This window comes from Bombyx mori, chromosome 8, assembly GCF_030269925.1.
Source record: "Bombyx mori chromosome 8, ASM3026992v2".
NCBI lineage: Eukaryota > Metazoa > Arthropoda > Insecta > Lepidoptera > Bombycidae > Bombyx > Bombyx mori.
The window spans coordinates 12471395-12490304 of NC_085114.1; the positions used below are offsets into that span (position 1 = coordinate 12471395).

At 38.6% G+C, this 18910-nt stretch overlaps 1 protein-coding gene and 1 long non-coding RNA gene across 4 annotated transcripts in view; both read right to left on the reverse strand.

Moving 5' to 3' along the window:
* Window positions 1–18910, reverse strand: part of LOC105841829 (polyhomeotic-like protein 3) — a 363837-nt gene that overhangs the window by 315547 nt on the left and 29380 nt on the right. The window lies entirely within an intron of this gene.
* On the reverse strand, window positions 6256–9122 carry LOC134199292 (uncharacterized). Its single transcript, XR_009973727.1, has 2 exons — window positions 8991–9122; window positions 6256–6851 (listed from the first exon to the last, which is right to left on the reverse strand). It is a non-coding gene; the product is annotated as an uncharacterized LOC134199292 (long non-coding RNA).

The window sequence follows — 18910 nt, forward strand, 5'->3', positions numbered from 1 at the left end:
CAGTCAGTCAGTCTGTCGGTATGTGCAACGAAACTGTCGGTTTATTCTGTCATTGTGAAAGTTGTGTGTGTTGAGTTTCAATAATTATTATTGAAAAATTTTATTGACTAAACTGAGTTCAATCAAATACGAGCGATGACGGAACCTACCGCTCAGCCATCCCTGACGTGTGCCGACATATATATATATATAGATATATACAGAATTGAGTTGGATTTGCTTGTTTTGTTTTCGTTCGCATTTGTTTAGACGAAAAATCATTGCTCGTTCACATACTCAGTTTCACTCATCCACATGTATTTTTAACCACGTTAAAGCACGGAGTCCTTGTACAGAATGATGGTAATTAAAAAATATAAAGAATAGCTTGTTGTTAAAGAATAATTTCATTTCAGCAGCTCTAAAATAATAATTTTTGTTCGGAATGAAAATACTAGAGTTAAAATCGTCATTTCGGATTTTACTATTTCCACCTTCAAAACCACGCCCCTGTTTCAAATATTATAATACTTTCAAATGAAAATTTACAAAAACTTTTCCTACGCCTCTATATTTTGCTTAACTGAAACCGCATTTAAATAATCGCAGTTTCACTTAACTGGCTGGAAAACTACGGAAAAAAAAACATTCGTAATTTCAGAAAGCTTACAATTCCTGTAGAAAACAATAATAAATAGTAACATGGCGGTGGCAGATTTCTTTTTATAAATTAACGTAAACTGCTTTACGTTTTTAAGCCGAACGTTTTCAAAAGCAGTGGTCTTCAAATTAATGCTAATTTTATTAATATCATAGTCATAAGACTATTTTAAGAAAATAGGTAAACCCCGTTTTTTGTGAGATCAGTAAACTATTACGTTAATAGAACACAATCCAAAGAACGAGACACACTTACATAAAAATTTCGAGAGCTAAATTTTCTTTTATACAACTATCATTAAATTTAACTACCGTATCCAATATATTTTTTTATTGAGAGAGAAAGAAAGCGCGCCAGCTGGCATCAGAGACGGGCGCGTGCGCGGCCCGTGTTTTTACCACGATGAATATTTATCGCTCGCCGCTGCCATTAGTACAGCCCCTCTAGCGGTAGCCTGTAAGTTGATCACAAGTACGGTCTTTCATTCGAATAGATGTACATACCACAACCAGAACCAATGCCTACGTTAAGTTAAGTAGAAGTTATAATTAAAATATTGTCTAAATTATCTTTTATTTAGTTTAAAACAAGACGAATAGTACTAATTGCTCGAAAAGACCGTATCTTTTTATTCTCCTTCTTCTTCGGAGTCGCTCTCTTCATTGCTGAATGTTGTGTCTAGTTTGAAATGTTGACCACTCGATGCACTATACTTTTTTTTTACTGCTTAGATGGGTGGACGAGCTCACAGTCCACTTGGGCCCGCCGGAGCCCATAGACATCTACAACGTAAATGCGCCACCTACCTTGAGATATAAGTTCTAAGGTCTCGGTATAGTTACAACGGTTGTCCCACCCTTCAAACCGAAACGCATTACTGCTTCACGGTAGAAATAGGCAGAGTGGTGGTACCTACCCGTGCGGACTTACAAGAGGTCCTACCACCAGTAATTAGACAAATTATAATTTTGCGGGCTTGATACTTCCCCACGTCTTCCTGTCCTCGGCGGTCTCTATAGCCTCGGGTATTTGGTAGGCCGGTGAGCGTATTTACCAGATCAGACCAGCGGGTAAGTGAGCGTCCCCGTGATCTTCTCCCATCAAACTGACCAACTACTATCAGCTTCTCTAAGTTATCTTCTTATTAACAACGGAGAAAAAATACAGATTAAGGAAACCGATTGCTATAAATTATTCAAATACACACTACTATTTTGTGTTACAGTTTTCCATAAGTCTAAATCTGATTTTAAATCCAAACCTTTGGTCGTACTTTGAATTACGGAATTTGAAATCGCAGCGTGAAACCAAACAGTTATTAAAGGAATCGAGACGGACGAACATAGTCTACGGTTAATCAATTTAATTGACTCGAGTCTCGCGACCTACCCATTATAAGCTATTAATTCTGTCCCAGAGCAAGGATAAGCTATAGCTGGCTCAATTCTGTTAAGAATTTACAGTCGATGTATCTGAATTGTAGGCATTTAGTTATGCGTCTTTAATAATTCGAATTTAATGTATTTATAATGTAGATATAGATGATAATAAAATTTGCAGAATGTAATTTGTATTCAAACTTTGAATCTCCACTGCGATGGCTATTGATTAAGTCGTGATCACTAGCCATCAGATGGGCAGCTTACTCATCTGTGTATCACATAAATAATACATAAGAAAAAAACGCTTTTCGAGTTCGTATTCTTCTTCTTTGTCTTTCCACCTTATCCCATCAGGTGGGGTCGGCACAGCGAATTTTTCTATTCCATTCTTCTCTATCAGCCGTCATCTCAACACTAACTCCTCTGTCTCTTATATCGTCATTCACACTTTCCATCCGTGTCTTTTTCGGTCGACCTCATCCCCTCTACCTTGCACTACCGTTTCCATACATCTCCTAGTCACATTTCGAGTTTGTATTCTGAAATCTTAAGAGGAGATCGGGTCATTAGGCCTCGAGCGATTCGCCTAGCGTGCATATACACATTAATTTTTCACACACGAACGAACAAATCGTATAGGCCATCTTATTTACATTTAAACTTACACCGGCATCGGTATTCGTTTTTTTATTTACATAATCTAACAGCCTCGGTGTCGGGTGAAATCTACGAGATAATAAATGAGCGCCGGCACAGTTTTTGGAAGCGTTAAACGAATTCGCTTCATATGAATACGAATAGATAATATATTGAGTTCCGAATCAATAGCCAGTGTTGGTGTTTATTTATGTGTTATGATTTGCTTTGAACGATTTGTTTTATGTAACTTTCATTTAATGTAACCATTAATCACATATTATTATTTGATGCGCTGTTATGCTGTTGAATAATTATAATTAGCGGCCGACGTCACTGACAGCCAATTATGGGCGAGTGCGTTGTGAATGTGTTTTGCAAAATCAAAATGACATTAATTACTATTATTCTCAAATTCATTTATGTATATGAAAGCAAAACAGAGGGCACAGGCCTAACTAATCGGGCACCGAGAATATTGAAGCATAACTTTAGGTGTTCCGTTATTAATCTTATACCTTTAAACGAGCAATTCTTGTATATTAATGTATATATATATATAATCTGAATCTCGGAAACGGCTCCATCGATTTTCATAAAATTTAGTATACAGGGGATTTCGGGGGCAATAAATCGATCTAGCTACGATTTATTTTCAGAAAATGTTGTTTTATTCGTGTTTTCAATAATCAACTCTTCCCGACATCTATTGGCAAATAATAATACTATTTTTCTTAATTGAGGGCAACTAACCGCTTTAAAGACACGACAAGATGGCGTTATTAAAAAAAAAAACGAGCAAAACTCGGTCATCATCTGGTAATTAATTAATGATTGACGCAAAGTTAGTCCTGGACCATCCAACAGTTTATCATTATTATTATGTGAATCAAATTCGATTGTAATTACAACCTACGAAACGTGTGGTACAAATTTTGCGATATGAACTTATTACATTTTTTTCTCTAGATGACCACCGCTGTCCCTTGCTGCGTTGTACAAGCGTTCGGTTTGCGTCAGAGCCTAGTGACAATGTCAAAATCCAGCTGTCACTGTTGGTCATTCTCGATAATTCAACGCACAATTATTCAATCTCCAACCACTGCGCAAGTCCGATAGTAATCTAGCCCATAGTGCGAAAAAGAAGACTTCTGTGTGCTTAGTGCGAGTTTTTTAACGTTCTCGATAGCGTAAAAGTTAACTCAATTTTGTATGGAGTTAAAACGTTTGCCTACGTTTGCCGCTAGGGGCGCTGTTCTGACTGCATACATATTTAAGTTAACTTTTACGCTTTCGAAAACGTCGAAAAACTCGCACTAAGCACACTGGTCAAACTATTCGCCTCGAACTTCGTCTATGACGGAGGAGCTGCGACACCCAATATACCCCAGCAGCTTGACTAGACCCACTCCACACGTTGTACGATCAAGCGGGAGTTTCAGCTCTTAGAAGTCCATAATCGAGTGGACCAGATTACATCTCTGCAGTGATTTTAAAACCGTGAGCTCCTCAGCTCACACCTGCTCAGACGCGTTTGTATCGCGCCTCTTAAAGCACTAATAGGATTTCGTCGTCATGGAAGACCACCCATGGCCAGCCCCCAACCTTAAGAAGGGTGCCAGTCAGACCCCTGGAGTTACAAACCTATCACGATAATTTCCTTGTTTTCTTATAATTAACGATAATCACAGCGGAACATGACCGGCTTTCACTAGTTTACAATTAAATTAAATTGATAATAGCATTCGAAATCAAATATCATGTTAATTTCCTAAGCTTTTATTTCTTTGTTCTTTTTACCTAATGACCTAAACACTTAATACTAGTTTAATTTGAAAAAAAAAATTAAAACATAAATGGAGCATCATCAAACAGAAAACATTATGTAGCTAATGAAATAACGCACGTATGCATTGGTATGAACATGCGAAATTTATAACGGAAATTAGACGTTCTGATGAACATCGGTGAGTGCACGAGCTCGTTGATCGTAAACATTCAATCTAAACCGTGTCTCGTGCTGGGCATCAGTTAACCGTGCACCGGCGTAGTGATGAGAATCGAGTATCGACTGTAGTAATCGATTAGATAGTAAAATCGATTAAATCATTACATTTTTTTTCTCGTCTCATGGTTATTTTTTCAATAACTTAACGTTATATTGATCACGGAAATGTAAATATATGTCATTGATTTTAAATATTAACAATGCATGTAAGCCGTCGGTTTTTTTTTTAAACAACAATAATACTAATTTAATGGTTTAGTTTTGATAAATGGAAACAATTTGTTTGATGTTTGATTGACTGATGTACACATATTTATATTTAAACCACCATTCTAGGCCCAGCAGCTAGTGGCGCCAACTACGGCACAACAGAGACAGTGATATTGAACGTCCTCATAATGGTAATAAAATCGATTTACCCAAAGAACTTATCTCCATAGAATTTTCCCAGCACTAAGTCACTTTCTCAATGATACATAAACTAGTTAGAAGTGGTCAGTTTTTGTCGCGTATCCGGTGAGGTGTAATAATTACAGGTCTATATGGCACGAAGATGTCGTTCTGATGGACAATTTCCTTTAAGCTTTTTTTTGTTTCACTATAATTTCTAGAAATTAGCGAGGGTCGTTTGATTTTTTATTTTGTCGTTTAACAAAACGGGTAAATTGACATTCAGAGTCCACCGAGAAATGAGCTGTACCAAGATCCTTAGAATTCGTCTTCTCCACGAAAAGTTCGATAGGCGCTGTCCATATAAAAAAGTATTTGCGACTAACATCCAAATCGTGCAGTTATATAGGGGGTCATAAAGCTAACATAATCGGTCATAAAACTCATAGCCCATCTTAAGCGGTTACCTGAGCCCATAGACAATGTAAATACGACCTAGACCTAGAGACATGAGTTCTAAGTAGACGAGCTCACAGCCCGCCTGGTGTTAAGTAGTTACTGGAGCCCATAGACATCTACAACGTAAATGCCGCCGCCCACCTTGAGATATAAGTTTTAAGATCTCAGTTTATTTACAACGGCTGTCTAACCCTTTAAACCGAAACGCATTACTGCTTCACGGCAGAAATAGGCAGGGTGGTGGTGCCTACCCGTGCGTACTCACAAGAGGTCTTACGACCTACGGTCCTAGAGGTTTCGCGGCAGAAGTAGTGATCGCGCCCTAGTCGGCTCACAAGGTCCCCCAACACTAGTAGAAACTGGATTTATGAACCGAACCGTCATACAATTAGGAGCGATTTTAGTCTGTTATCTTCTTCACGTCAGCAGTTTGGTATATGTGGGTGTAGTGACACCGCGCGAGCACCGTTCCGGGTCGCGTGCCAAGCGCTCTGATGTCGATACAAACAGTCCACTACCATTTGCGGTATTTTACGTTCAGGTACGTTTTCATTATCGCTCAATCGCATAGGGCATTTTTTCAAATTAAAACTTTTTATTTTTATGAAATGCTCAGTCAAGAGGGGTGGGATTTGCTAACAGCTACCCGAGAGCCTCCAAAGGAGACCTAACAACTCAAGAGCAACTGCTTCACGAATGAATCTACTATCGGATCGGAATCGCAAATTAAACCCGCAGCGCACGGTCTAAAATTTTAATTTAATCTTTAGGAGGGTCTAAATAGGTCACAGTTTTCGTTGCTGCGAAAGGTTAGTCTTGACGAAACCTCCGTCCGCTAGCATTTGGAATAGCCACTAAGCGAATAAGGCAAAAAAATATAATATATTGTCGTCGAAATTTAATATATTGTGTTATGTATATAAAGGGGTGTTTATAAAAATGCTATTATTCCGATTGCCGATTAGTCTGGCTTCTTTTTTGTTCCATTTTTCGTTGTAAAAACAAAGTATTAGATGAATGAAAAGCATTGGAAGGTTCGCAGAAATATTTTCATGCTATCAGCCACCGTCAAATCGGAAAGGGTTTTTTTTTATTTTTGAACAAAACAGTATTAAGTGACTTTTACGTTTTCTTGTACACAATAAAAAGGTGCAATATCTTGGGATCTGAAGTTTGACTTGGATGTTCACATTCAGAGATTCTCGGATTTTAATTAAGGGCCAAACATCTTCTCTTTAAAATGATACCTTATTTTTTCATTGCAAAGGCCTCATGTTTCTAGACCACTTTCATAGTTTTCTTTTTTGTTGCAGATTCGCCATTTTGACGGATTTACCTGTACAAATATTTCGATAGTTAATACCAACTTACTTCACATTTGTTAATGCCATGATATGCACGTAAGCTCATAATCCACCCGATCTAAAGTGGGCTACGGAGCCTGAAACCTAAATCCGACTAGTCATCTTGGTTTTTATTACACAACGGCCTTCCTATCCCCAAACGAATCGCAAAGCCTATTTTTGGCAAAAATGGGATAGTAGCTCGTTTACACCCAACTACAAAATCTGTAAAGATTACAATGCGTACCAATGAAACCGTCAGCAAGTGGGCTATGATAATAAAGGCTGTAATGGTGAACAAAGACTACACCAACCATTACATGGGAATGCCCCAGAAGTAAAGAGAGAGCACTGGCAACTCAGCGGTGGGCCTTTGCCCAAGGCATTGCCGATGTTAATAAAGAAAGGGGTTACGCAAAAAAAAATAATTACAGAATTTCTTCGATTATCTCATTTTCGACGTTTAAAATAAATACCTTGCTACAACAATATCAACAATAAATACCAACATACTTATCAGTGGAACAGTCGTAACACAATGGAAACGCACAATAGGTGGCAGTTAACTCGAGCAGTGTGCGTTAACGGGTGAGCACCGTTGCGACAACGTGGGATATGGAGAGGACCTTACCGTCCGCAAACATCATACTGTGCACACGCGACGTCATGACAGTGACATTCTTCGGTAAGTCCGTTTACTAGCAATTTGATCAAAGTTTGGTACTGGTAGGACCTCTTGTGAGATCGCGTGCGTAGATACCACCACCCTGCCTATTTCTGCCGTGAAGCAGTAATGCGTTTCGGTTTGAAGGATGGGGCAGCCGTTGTAACTATACTGAGACCTTAGAACTGATATCTCAAGGTGGGTGGTGCATTTACGTCGTGGGATCCAGTAACCACTTAGCACCAGGTGGGCTGTGAACCCATGTAAGTACTAATAAAAAAGAAAGTACTTAAATTTTAGTATTCCATTACAAAAACAATTGTCGAGTCGTGTAGTGCAAAGTTGCCCGAGAGCCTGACGAGCGCAGGCTATGATTTGCCATAGCACGGTCTGTGATTGGGGAAATTGTCTTCTACGCAAACATCTTTATGTATCCTTCGTTCTGTTTATAAACAATGGTTAGCGAATAACAGGAAACGTTAACATTTATATCCATCGATAAATTTAAAATAATGCTGTCAGCTTTTTTATGATTGAAGGATTACTGGTGGCCCGGAGAGTTTTACCAGGACTGGAGGGCGAGCAAAGACTCAGCGAAGAGGGGTGGGATTTGCTAACAGCTGCCAAAGCGCCTCCGAAGACCTAACAACTCAAGAGAAACTGCTTCGCGAATGAATCCACTACCGGATCGGAATCGCGACCCGCTGAGAAGATCCGGCGAGAAACTCAGCGGGCTGATGCATGGATTAGGTTGCATGTCGACCTCTTTGTCGAGTTCGACGAGTACAGTTACCGAGGTCTCTAAACCTGCTCCTAGTATTAGAGCTGAAGGCATCTAATGCAAAGGTAATTGGATCTGATGGATCCGTAAGGACGTGTCCAGGGCGTCGACGGTGACTGGCTTCTGCGTGATCAGGATTCGGGGAGTAGTCAGCGGCGACAACGATAAGGCGATTATCATGATGCATAGCCTTATCGAAGTAGTGCTGTCAGCTGTGAGCAATCGTGAACATCGTACACAATAAATAATATGGTTTTCAAATAAACAATATGATGTATAGAAATAGAATTTGGACACATTCTTGATATGTAAAAAGAAGTATAAGAGTGAAAACGAAGACATGAAATCTACGGAGGAAGCCCCACTCCTACCCCAAATTGGAAGTCACCTCCCCAAAAGCAAGCGAACCCAGTAATTCATTCCAGATCATCATCATCTACAGCCGTCCATTATTCATTCATAAATCAGCCTATTACTTATCCTATTCCACCCTTATTCTGTTCACCGGTTTTTTAAACGATTTCTTAAATCTCACATTTTCATGAAAATACCTTCAACCGTTTCCTTTTCTTCATGATGCATCAATTAAGGAGTAATTCACAATAAATACTATCTACCTAATGAATATCTGCAAATTGGATCTCAAAAAGAAAAGGCACAAAAAACATGGACTTAAATGTTACATACTTATCTGGATCGAAAAAGAACACAACACATTGTGCCCACATAACTTTATATTAATCAGAACAAAAACACGGGTTGATCTACTATTTAATTTCTTTGTAACAATGTGCGATTTTAGGGTTCCAATTATAAATCTCCCGCCGATTCGCCTTGTAGCCGCGCAATCAGCCGAGCACGATACTAGGGCTAGTGCGTTGTCATAGTAGGTGTGTGAAATATTATAATCTTGAAAAACAAAAGAGATTTATAGCGCTAAGCTCGTATTTCTTAAATTCTACTAAAATCGAGCATAAATTTATCTTCAGATATATTATTATAAGGTTTTTTTGTTCAAAGCCCTGTTACATGTGTATTAAAATTAATAGTTATAAAAAAAAAACAAGTGCAATTGAAAAAGGAACACGTTCATTACGTAGTTACGTTTTCCCGCCCAAAACTACAAGACGCGTCATGGGAGACCGCGCAGACGCGTGGCCACGGGACCATAAACCACAACTAGCAATAAAGAAAGAATTGAAACGATCCTAATAACGGTAATGACACTATTTTACAATTCTCTACAAATGCAACTTTTTTTTTTTTTTTATAAAAGCTGAGGAGGCGTTCGATTTGCTATTCTTTTAATATTATATTTACATTTAAAAATTATTAGCATAATCTGTGGTGCAGATTCGCTTAAATGCAATTGCGGTATAGACTATAAAATTACTAATAAGCTTTATCGTGCAAAGAAACGCTATGACATTATATCATTGACATGGAAGGATCGTGCTTGTTCTTGCTGATAAGAGCAGGACAATGAGCAAGCTCCAGGGCTCCGAGTGATAGGGAAGGTGTGCTAACAAATTCCATAGTTCCATCAGATGAAGGCTCACAAACTGATGGCAGCTGTGTCTCTAGTGTATCCACAACCGTACCATAAATACGGAAATATTATTAAATAAGCACATGTAATATAACTATTTTAAAATTCATAACAACGAATAACGCCATCTATCGAATGCTGTTGTAAGCGCATTTTAAAATTTTCTCAATTTTCATTAGGAATTATTTCGACCTCATGTGTCGAGATGAGCACACACATTCTCTTTACAGATTTACGAGCTCTTTTATAAATCTATACAAATATATAAATCTACAGTGGTTTTTACGGACGTTCCGTTATAACTACTGAACCATGCATCCGATTGACTTGAAACTTGGTATCCATGTAGAAAATACATGTACTTAATGGATAGGCTAATATTTATATGAGTGTTGGACTCCCTAATAATAATGACAATAAATAATAATGTTAATTTTAAATGCCCAGCGAAGCGGGCGAGTACGGGTAGTATGACAAAATTAATATTTTGATGCCGAGTTCAACTAATTAACAGTTTCCATTTTCGATAAGAGATAGCATAATCTATATATATATATATATATATATATATATATGTACAAAAATGAATTGCTGTTCGTTAGTCTCGCTAAACCTCGAGAACGGCTGGACCGATTTGGCTGATTTTGGTTTTGAATTATTTGTGGAAGTCCAGAGAAGGTTTAAAAGCTAGATAAATATGATAATTCTCAGAATTAAATGAAAATAACAATTTTGTTTTCCCTTTGATGTGTCCTCCGTCGGACGGATTCCTTTTTTTTGTTTTATGTTTATTTTATACAAAAGTTTAGGTCTTATATTTATCGATTGAGGCACTACGAAGTCTGCCGGATCAGCTAGTACACTATAAAAATGTCTTTATTCTCGATGCACATACTCATTAAAGTATATGTACCAGACGGGAAAGTCTAGTCCAGCGTCGTTCTCACGCGTCGTTGTCCATTGTATCCGCGTGTCGACAACGTACTCGTAAACATCGGCTCCGTTGAGTGCATTGGGATGTCAGATGTCCGAGTCTCCGCTGTGTAGAACCGGCGCAAAGATCTGTTTCAGATAAACTAGTCAATTCGTTCAAAAAAAAATCGCGAAGAAATTTTAATTACAACAAATCACTTACTTATTTTAAAAAAAAGTTGCAGTAAATGCGCACTATGGTGCAGATTTAATCTATACTAATATTATAAAGAGGAAAGATTTGTTTGTTTGTTTGTATTGAATAGGCTCCGAAACTACTGAACCGATTTGAAAAATTCTTTCACTGTTTGGAAGCTACAGTATTCCCGAGTAACATAGGCTATAATCTTTTTTGAAAAAAATTAGGGATCCTTACGAAAACTCCAATAATGTAACCCAAGGTGTAAAAAAATTACCTAAAATATTCTTTACATCGCGTGCCCTACGAAAACTATTGGTGATAGAATAAAATAATGTACTACGACTTAGTAGAACACATTATTATTTACAAAAAGTGTCGCGCATATGACTAACTATTATAGTTATTACGCAATAAGTGTTCTTGTATTTAAAAAATAAAACAACGTCAAATATAGTTGAAATTTTTGTTAAAGACCCGAGCGGAGCCAGAGCGGGCCGCTAGTTTAACAATAAAGTCACAAATATGTCTAGAAAAATGTAACAAATACAAATGGAGAAGCACAATTTTTGTCCCTTCCCACTACCGCCCCCCGTGTGATATATGCGACCAGTAATTGCCGCAGAAAACTGCGCTCTGCAAAAATACCTTCTTCCCTGGGAAACTTCATTACGCGTACACAGCGCTGGTTAAGTAAAATTATGCAACAATTCTAGACTATACCATTTTGGTGGGAGCACAGATGGCGAAGTGGCTTTTAAATTTAACTTCTCCCAAGTGTTTACGTGTTAAGCGAAATTTGAATAAATATCAAATTTAAAGTTAGTTAGTAATTAATGATTAACGGGTTTTAATTCATTTTAAACAATAACCGGATTGTGCGTAGCGTAAGTATGCAAAAATATAACGGTGAATTCCTAATCACGCTGTGGTTGGTTCAATGTCTGAAATACATAATTTACAACAAACAAATAAACACAAACAAACACAGAGGAGACCACTTTTACGGTTTAATCGCAACTTTTTAATGTTTAGATTTAATTATTAACTTGTTACAATGGAACACTGGAAGCACTAGATTTAAAAAAAACACTTTATATAAAAAAAACTGATCGAATTGAGAACCTCCTCCTTTTTTTGAACAAGGTTAAAAACCAATCGGAATTGGGTCACTGAGAAGGTCCATGGGTTAAAATGTCATTAACAAATCAATTGTTTTCTTCAAGAGACCTTGATTTAGTACTAGATTTTACACGCGACTTCGAATGAAACGCACTTATGTCCTTTTTATAAACGTAAGAAAGTGAATCGAAAATTTTATGATCGTAGTGCAGTAGCTAAAACGAGAAAATGGATAAAACCCACACAAAAATTATTAGTGATGCCATCTAAAAGATTCTTCATTAACAAACTTCGAGAAAAACTTAGGAAATACCTTATTATAATTCATTAAATAAAACACATATTATCCACATTCTCTTTTCATTCATAAATCTACGTCATCACGGTTCGCTGATCTTGAATAAGTCAAATATCTCAATTACCATACGCCGGGGCCACATAGCCGTTTGTCTTCGCTTATTGAAAGAGCCGTACGCAGGGTAGGGAATTCTCTACAATTAAATTTGTATTCTGTTTTGTTTCACTGGTGGTAGGACCTCTTGTGAGTCCGCACGGGTAGGTACCACCACCCCGCATATTTCTGCCGTGAAGCAGTAATGCGTTTCGATTTGAAGGGTGGGGTAGCCGTTGTAACTATACTGAGACCTTAGAACTTATATCTCAAGGTGGGTGGCGCATTTACATTGTAGATGTCTATGGGCTCCAGTGACCACTTAACACCAGGTAGGCTGTGAGCTCGTCCACCCATCTAAGCAATAAAAATAAAATAAATAAAAAGAATAAAGCAGCTCAAATTTAGGTATTTGTTGTAGGTTTTTTTTTTCGGTCGGGAGTCGAACATCCTTCGAAGTTCCCGCGTCTAAGGGGCACGCGAGATATGTGGAACTCTGTGGCCAATGTTATTAAAGGTCCGGGCCAAAGAAGCTTAAGACTCATCCACTAAACGACTTCCTTGGACTCTCGTCCGACGTCCACTCTCCGACCGAGAACCCAGGTAAGGTATGGTAATTCTGCAGTAAACACGTTGTGCTGCAAAACACGGGAGCAAACTATTCAAATTACTAAATTAATAAATAAATAAGCTTTTGTGGCGGTAGCCATGACAGAACACAAGATATTTGTTCAGATGCCTGAATTTCGCGTACGACATCTTCAAGATAAGTCTGCATATATACAAGTTCCGAACAACATTCGGACCGTCGGTCTACCGAGCAATGGCAATTGCTCGGTGGAAGATCTTTCCTTTGTTGTACACCTACAAACCGGTGACCCCGACGTAATCTGAACACGCAACCTTCTGACCTGCCAACGCCTACCTACCAACCTACTCCTACACTTTATTTATTATTTTCAATGTGAGCTATGTTATATCGGCATTAAATGTCATCTGTTCATCTTAACATCGATGTTTTTCCCAACCTGTTCGCTGGTAGCCTCAAGGGCTATTACAGATACGCCCGAACCTATAAGTGAACTCACGGGCTAAGCTCGAGAGAATTTGCGAGCACCGGCCTTAGCAAAAGCATTGCTTTACAGAATCTATCACAAGATCGGAATTGCGGCCCACTGAGAAGATCCGGCTAGAAACTCGGTGGTCTGTGTCAATGGGAACAGCAATGTTGAGAGAACTACTCACGTCTCATTTATCAAGGCATCAGTTTTAGTAAGGTACAGGATCGTCTCATTTACCCCACAAAGGATAACGGATCCTTAAACGGTAGGATGGTCGCTTATTGTAATATAGTTTCTACTTCATTTATGTTAGTGTTAGGGTGTATTGGAAGCCCGCACGTGTAGGTACCAACCGCCACCCTGCCAATCTACCGCGAAGCGGTCAGACGTAATTACGACTTCAACTGCTAACTATTAACTTACCAGATAAGCCGAGGGCTCCCCCAATAGCGGAACATGTTAGAATTGTGTAATTCCTAAACGGATCTTTATATTAATACTAACTGACAGCTGTTACTCGCCTAATATGTGTCAATGTCAATTATTGTAGTGGTCAATGATCACTGACACAAATGTGTATCGCCGTTTGAATAAAAAACAAATGTGAGCCGTCACGGGACGCCTGGCAGATGTGAAACATCGACATTATTTTGTAAAAGTAATATGCAGAAAAGAACAGATTATGATAGGAACTAAATATGTCATAATGATAAAATAAAATATTACGAAAAAATAATTTGTTTTCAAGTAAAACACAGGTTATGTGTACTGCAGTAAACAACACTGTATACACTACGGAGTATACACTATAGGTATCCGAGCTCAGTGTAGCGAGAGAGATGGCTTAACGCCGGATCCAGTGGGACAGAATCGCACAGTTGATTGCGCATGGCGACGCGTCGCCATGGCATGCGTCGCCACGCCAGAAATCGGTTTTACGTGCGGCTATAGATGTTTCACATCAAAACTATCCTTGCAAATCTTCGTCTTTTCATATGAAACCCAGACGATCACTCCAACAGAACAAACCGGGTACCAAACAGCCCAGTTGAATGCTAAGTCCGTACCATTACGAAACTAAGTTACATCGTCAAACATTACTGTATTACGAACGGGACCACACATAGACATCCCAATATGTCAAAATAAATTGCAAACGGCGTATGTCATGACAGCTCTGTTATAAAGCTGTTTGTGTCAGTAGTTCTGATTAGGCACGAGTACATATACTAGTTTATTTGTTTGATTTGTTTTATTAGAACAAAAGGCGCGTGTTTGAAATGCGGGTGTATTTTTTATTAATTTAGGAACAGCTGTTATTAAAATACGTTTTGCGATTACAGAGCCTCATGTTGCAATGTTGCTACTGGCTTCGTAGCATTTAGTATCATTATCCGAAGAAGTACCTATTAGTTGATAGTATTATTATTAAAATGTACAACGAGTTATTAATTTGGAAACAAAAGACTACTTACTAACATACTTATCATGCGTTTTTTATTATAAATGCCTATTGACTGTCGGGAAAAGTTGCTGGTATGTGCTCATTCACGATACGGAAAAGTCTTTTTTGTGAAATATAGCCAATAATGACAACAAAACTTCCAACATAATAACAAAAATACAATTAAATTTAACCTAATACTTCCGAAGAGAACAAAGTGAGAACGGGTCGCTTTATCTCTAAAAAGCCGTGATTAATTAGATTAGCAATATTATCTTACAAAAACGGGCAAGTTTTTTTTTTATACATTTTTATATCGTTTTGTTCGTGTGCTCACTCATTAAGTTTAATCTATGATAACAAGTTATGTTCACTGTTTACATTTGGAAAAGGTGCCCTATTACATGTGAACGTTAGTAAATTAAAATCTGGTTTCAACCAGTTGCTTTACTAATAACAATTCCTCTGTTTACGTTAAGTAACAATATCCAATTTTTCTAATAGGTCCTGTTAATGGTAATAGCGCCCAAGGACTATGACCCAGGAGGTTAAGGTATCCTGATTTAGCAACTTGTAACAGTTTCGCGGCAGAAATAGCTCGACCGAAGCGTGTTCACAACCACTACCAATCTTCGGTTTAAATATTAGCTGTATATGCATTTACATGGTTGTCACCCGTGTTAGATTTAACGTTTTAACCAAAGCTCTCTTTTTTTTCTTACCTAAGCTGATAGTCTTGAGAGGCTATTTCAGCGTTATCCTACGGTGTAGGTGAGCTCTCGGGGCCCAAACCAGGAGGCGTTGCTAACACTAGCCCTATCAATAACAGTGGTTCGCAGAATCTACCACCGGATGGAACCCACTGAGAAGATCTGATGAGAAACTCAGTAGGCACAAAGCTCTCGATTACGGGTAGCTCGCTTAAAACTGACATTTAAGCGGTTACTGGAGCCAATAGACATCACAACGAATTCACCCACATTGAGACACCAATTTGATGCCACAATTACATTTTACTTGGGTTAGATGATTCATATTTGTAACTTTAACATTTTTTTATGAAAATACAGGAAATGACCTAAAATTTAATATTTTTGTTATCATTTTGTTGTTTGAAAATTTAAATTTCAGTGTAAATGTCCATAGTGGTAAAATACAAATCATAGAACCGATAAAGGATGGAGTAAAAGAAACACCAAAAGAAGAAACAGGAAAAGTCGCCCCCTGTGGCACGTTGCAAATATAAATACCAGTAGAAAAGTCAAGCCAAATACCTATGTAACATTATAAGCAGACTTGCTTCGCCCATCGAAAATAATATAGGATAAGAGCAAAAATACGGTTAAATGATTTATAAAAATGGCCAAGAAATCGGATACATAGCTTTTTTGACGCACACCAAACAGAAACAGTGGATAGACAAGCTCAAAGCTCATCTGGTTCCTAATGATCAATAACGTCAGCAATACCAGGACTAAAACCAATCCATTGCCACTGAGAACTTGTTTCAAAAAGGAGTCATATGCTTTTACATTATATTTTTTACACTATAAATCCCTTGTCACCCAATTCATTTTGGGCCTAAATCTAAGGCTTTTCTGTTGAAGAATCCTACAGAAATCTACCAGACGGCATCAACAGCTGTCACAAGTTAACAACGTTCCCTACCACCCGTTTTGTTCTCTCCCGTTTGCAAACATAGACAAATTAGTAATAGTAAAAAGCGGTTCAGTAAATCACCCTCAGTTCTTCGCCGGATGCGCGCCCCGCCGGCTTCGTAACCACTATTTGCCTCGGGTCGGTGATCACAGCGTACTTATAATTTTTTGTCAACCGCCAATCATTGCATATAAGTAGATAGTTCGCTGTCATACTTGGCAAGGAATGATGAAGAATTATGTGCGCCATGTCTGTCAGTTTATTGGGTTAAAATGGTTAATTAGTTGTCTAACACTAAAGCTGATTTTTTTGTCCATCTAATCATCAATTGCCCTGAGAGACTATTCTGGCTTCGCTGAATCTATCACTGGACCGGAATCGCGGCGATAAATTTTTTTTTTAGGTTTGAAGTATTACTTGTGACCGGAGGCCTTTCCAGTTTCACCGGGACAGGTGGGCGAGCAAAGGCTCAGCCAGGAGGGGTCGGATTTCCTAACAGCTGCCCGAGCGTCTCCGAAGGAGACCTAACAACTCAAGAGCAGCTGCTTCGCGAATGAAAATACTACCGGATCGGAATCGCGACCCGCTTAGAAGATCCGGCGAGAAACTCAGCGCGCTGATTTATGGGTTAGGTTGCACGGCGAACTTTTTGTCGAGTCCAACGAGTACGGTTACCGGGATATGCGATCTATTAAGATTTGGTGAAAAACTCAGTGGCTTGTGTCAATGGGTTAAATTGGATGACGAACTCTTCGTCGCATTCAACAGCAGCAACATCCAACACGGGATTGAAATGGTAATCAGTAACAACTCATTTCGCATTAAAAAAGTGTACGCTAATGAAAGAATCGGAATATCAATAACACTGATTCTAGTTTGGTTTTAGAGAAAGCAGAGAAAGAAAACAATATTAATCACTGTGCCGTAATTAATCAAAGAGAATTAGCATCTGTATCGACCTGAACGATCATTGACGTACAAAAAGCGAGCGAACCCGCTAGATGTAGTTAGTTTCGATGTAAAAACTGACGACGGTGACCTAGCTGCCGCCACACTCGGCTGCGCATACCCAATCATGACACGCGATGTGCGAATACATGTGGATATGCTACAACTGTTTTAGTTCGTTTCTCGCCCGAAATTTCAAAAAACTGCACTTAGCGCTACAAAATATAAGCTGACTTGAAAGAAAAGAAGAGGTTGTCAAGTCGACTGGGTTTTTTGCGTGCTACTTCAGTCTTTTTTTAGCGTGATAGTGGTTAGCGTGGTATGGACATGCACAGAGAAGAGAGCATGTGACTAGGAGATGCTTGGAAATGGTAGTGCAAGGTAGAGTCAGGGTAGGGGGGAGGGGGTAGCAGAGGGAGAAAAGGTCGACCGAAGAAGACATGGATGGAGTGTTTGAATGACGGCTGATAGAGGAGAATGGAATAGAAAAAATCGCTGTGCTGACCCCAGCTAGTGGGATAAGGGATAAATAAGAAGAGAAGACTTCAGTACTTTTTTCTAGGTAAGCAGATTCTGAAAATTCTTTTCTATTTGACAGTTGACGCTTCTCATGTGGGCGCATTTCAAATTTAACAAAATCTACCCAATTGTTTGAGTTATTCTTATCTATCTATCTCTTAGGTTTATGGCGTTTCCTTTTAGATTTCGCCAATGTCAAGTGTATTTAATACTCTGCTTTCTATAGCGGGCTTCGTGAACGAGCAAAATAATGTAAATTTTATTGACTTAATCATTTTCTCATTTCATGATGCAGAAGTCCGTTTTCTCCTTTGTTAAATTTTTGTACTGTATTTTAATAATGGCTGTATTTCAAACACAAGAGATCTTAAAGATCGAAGAATCTGACAATAGTTTGCCAGCGCCTTTAGATTAATAAAGAAATGTATTCCTTTCATTCAAGAACCCAACCTGTTTGTCTTGACTTATCGCTTTTTTACGACATTTCAGAATCGTCATGAAAAATCTACTTAGTTTAACGACTGGTACAATGTAAATTGTCCACACAGCTTGAACAATGTGAAACGCACGTCAAAGAAAATTGACTGGGGTATTCGCAAACATTGTTGAAGCAAACTTAAATTAGCAATTCCTCGAACAATTTCTATGTGTAAAAAACTCCGCCAATGACCAGGTGGTGCAGCTGATGGCGGAGAATTTGAGGCTCCGAGCACAGCTACAGGCGCAGCGGCGGCCCGATGACAAGGTTGCTGCTACCAAGCGGGTAGCCGCGACGAGGTCGTCGCCCGCGTTGCCACGTGCCG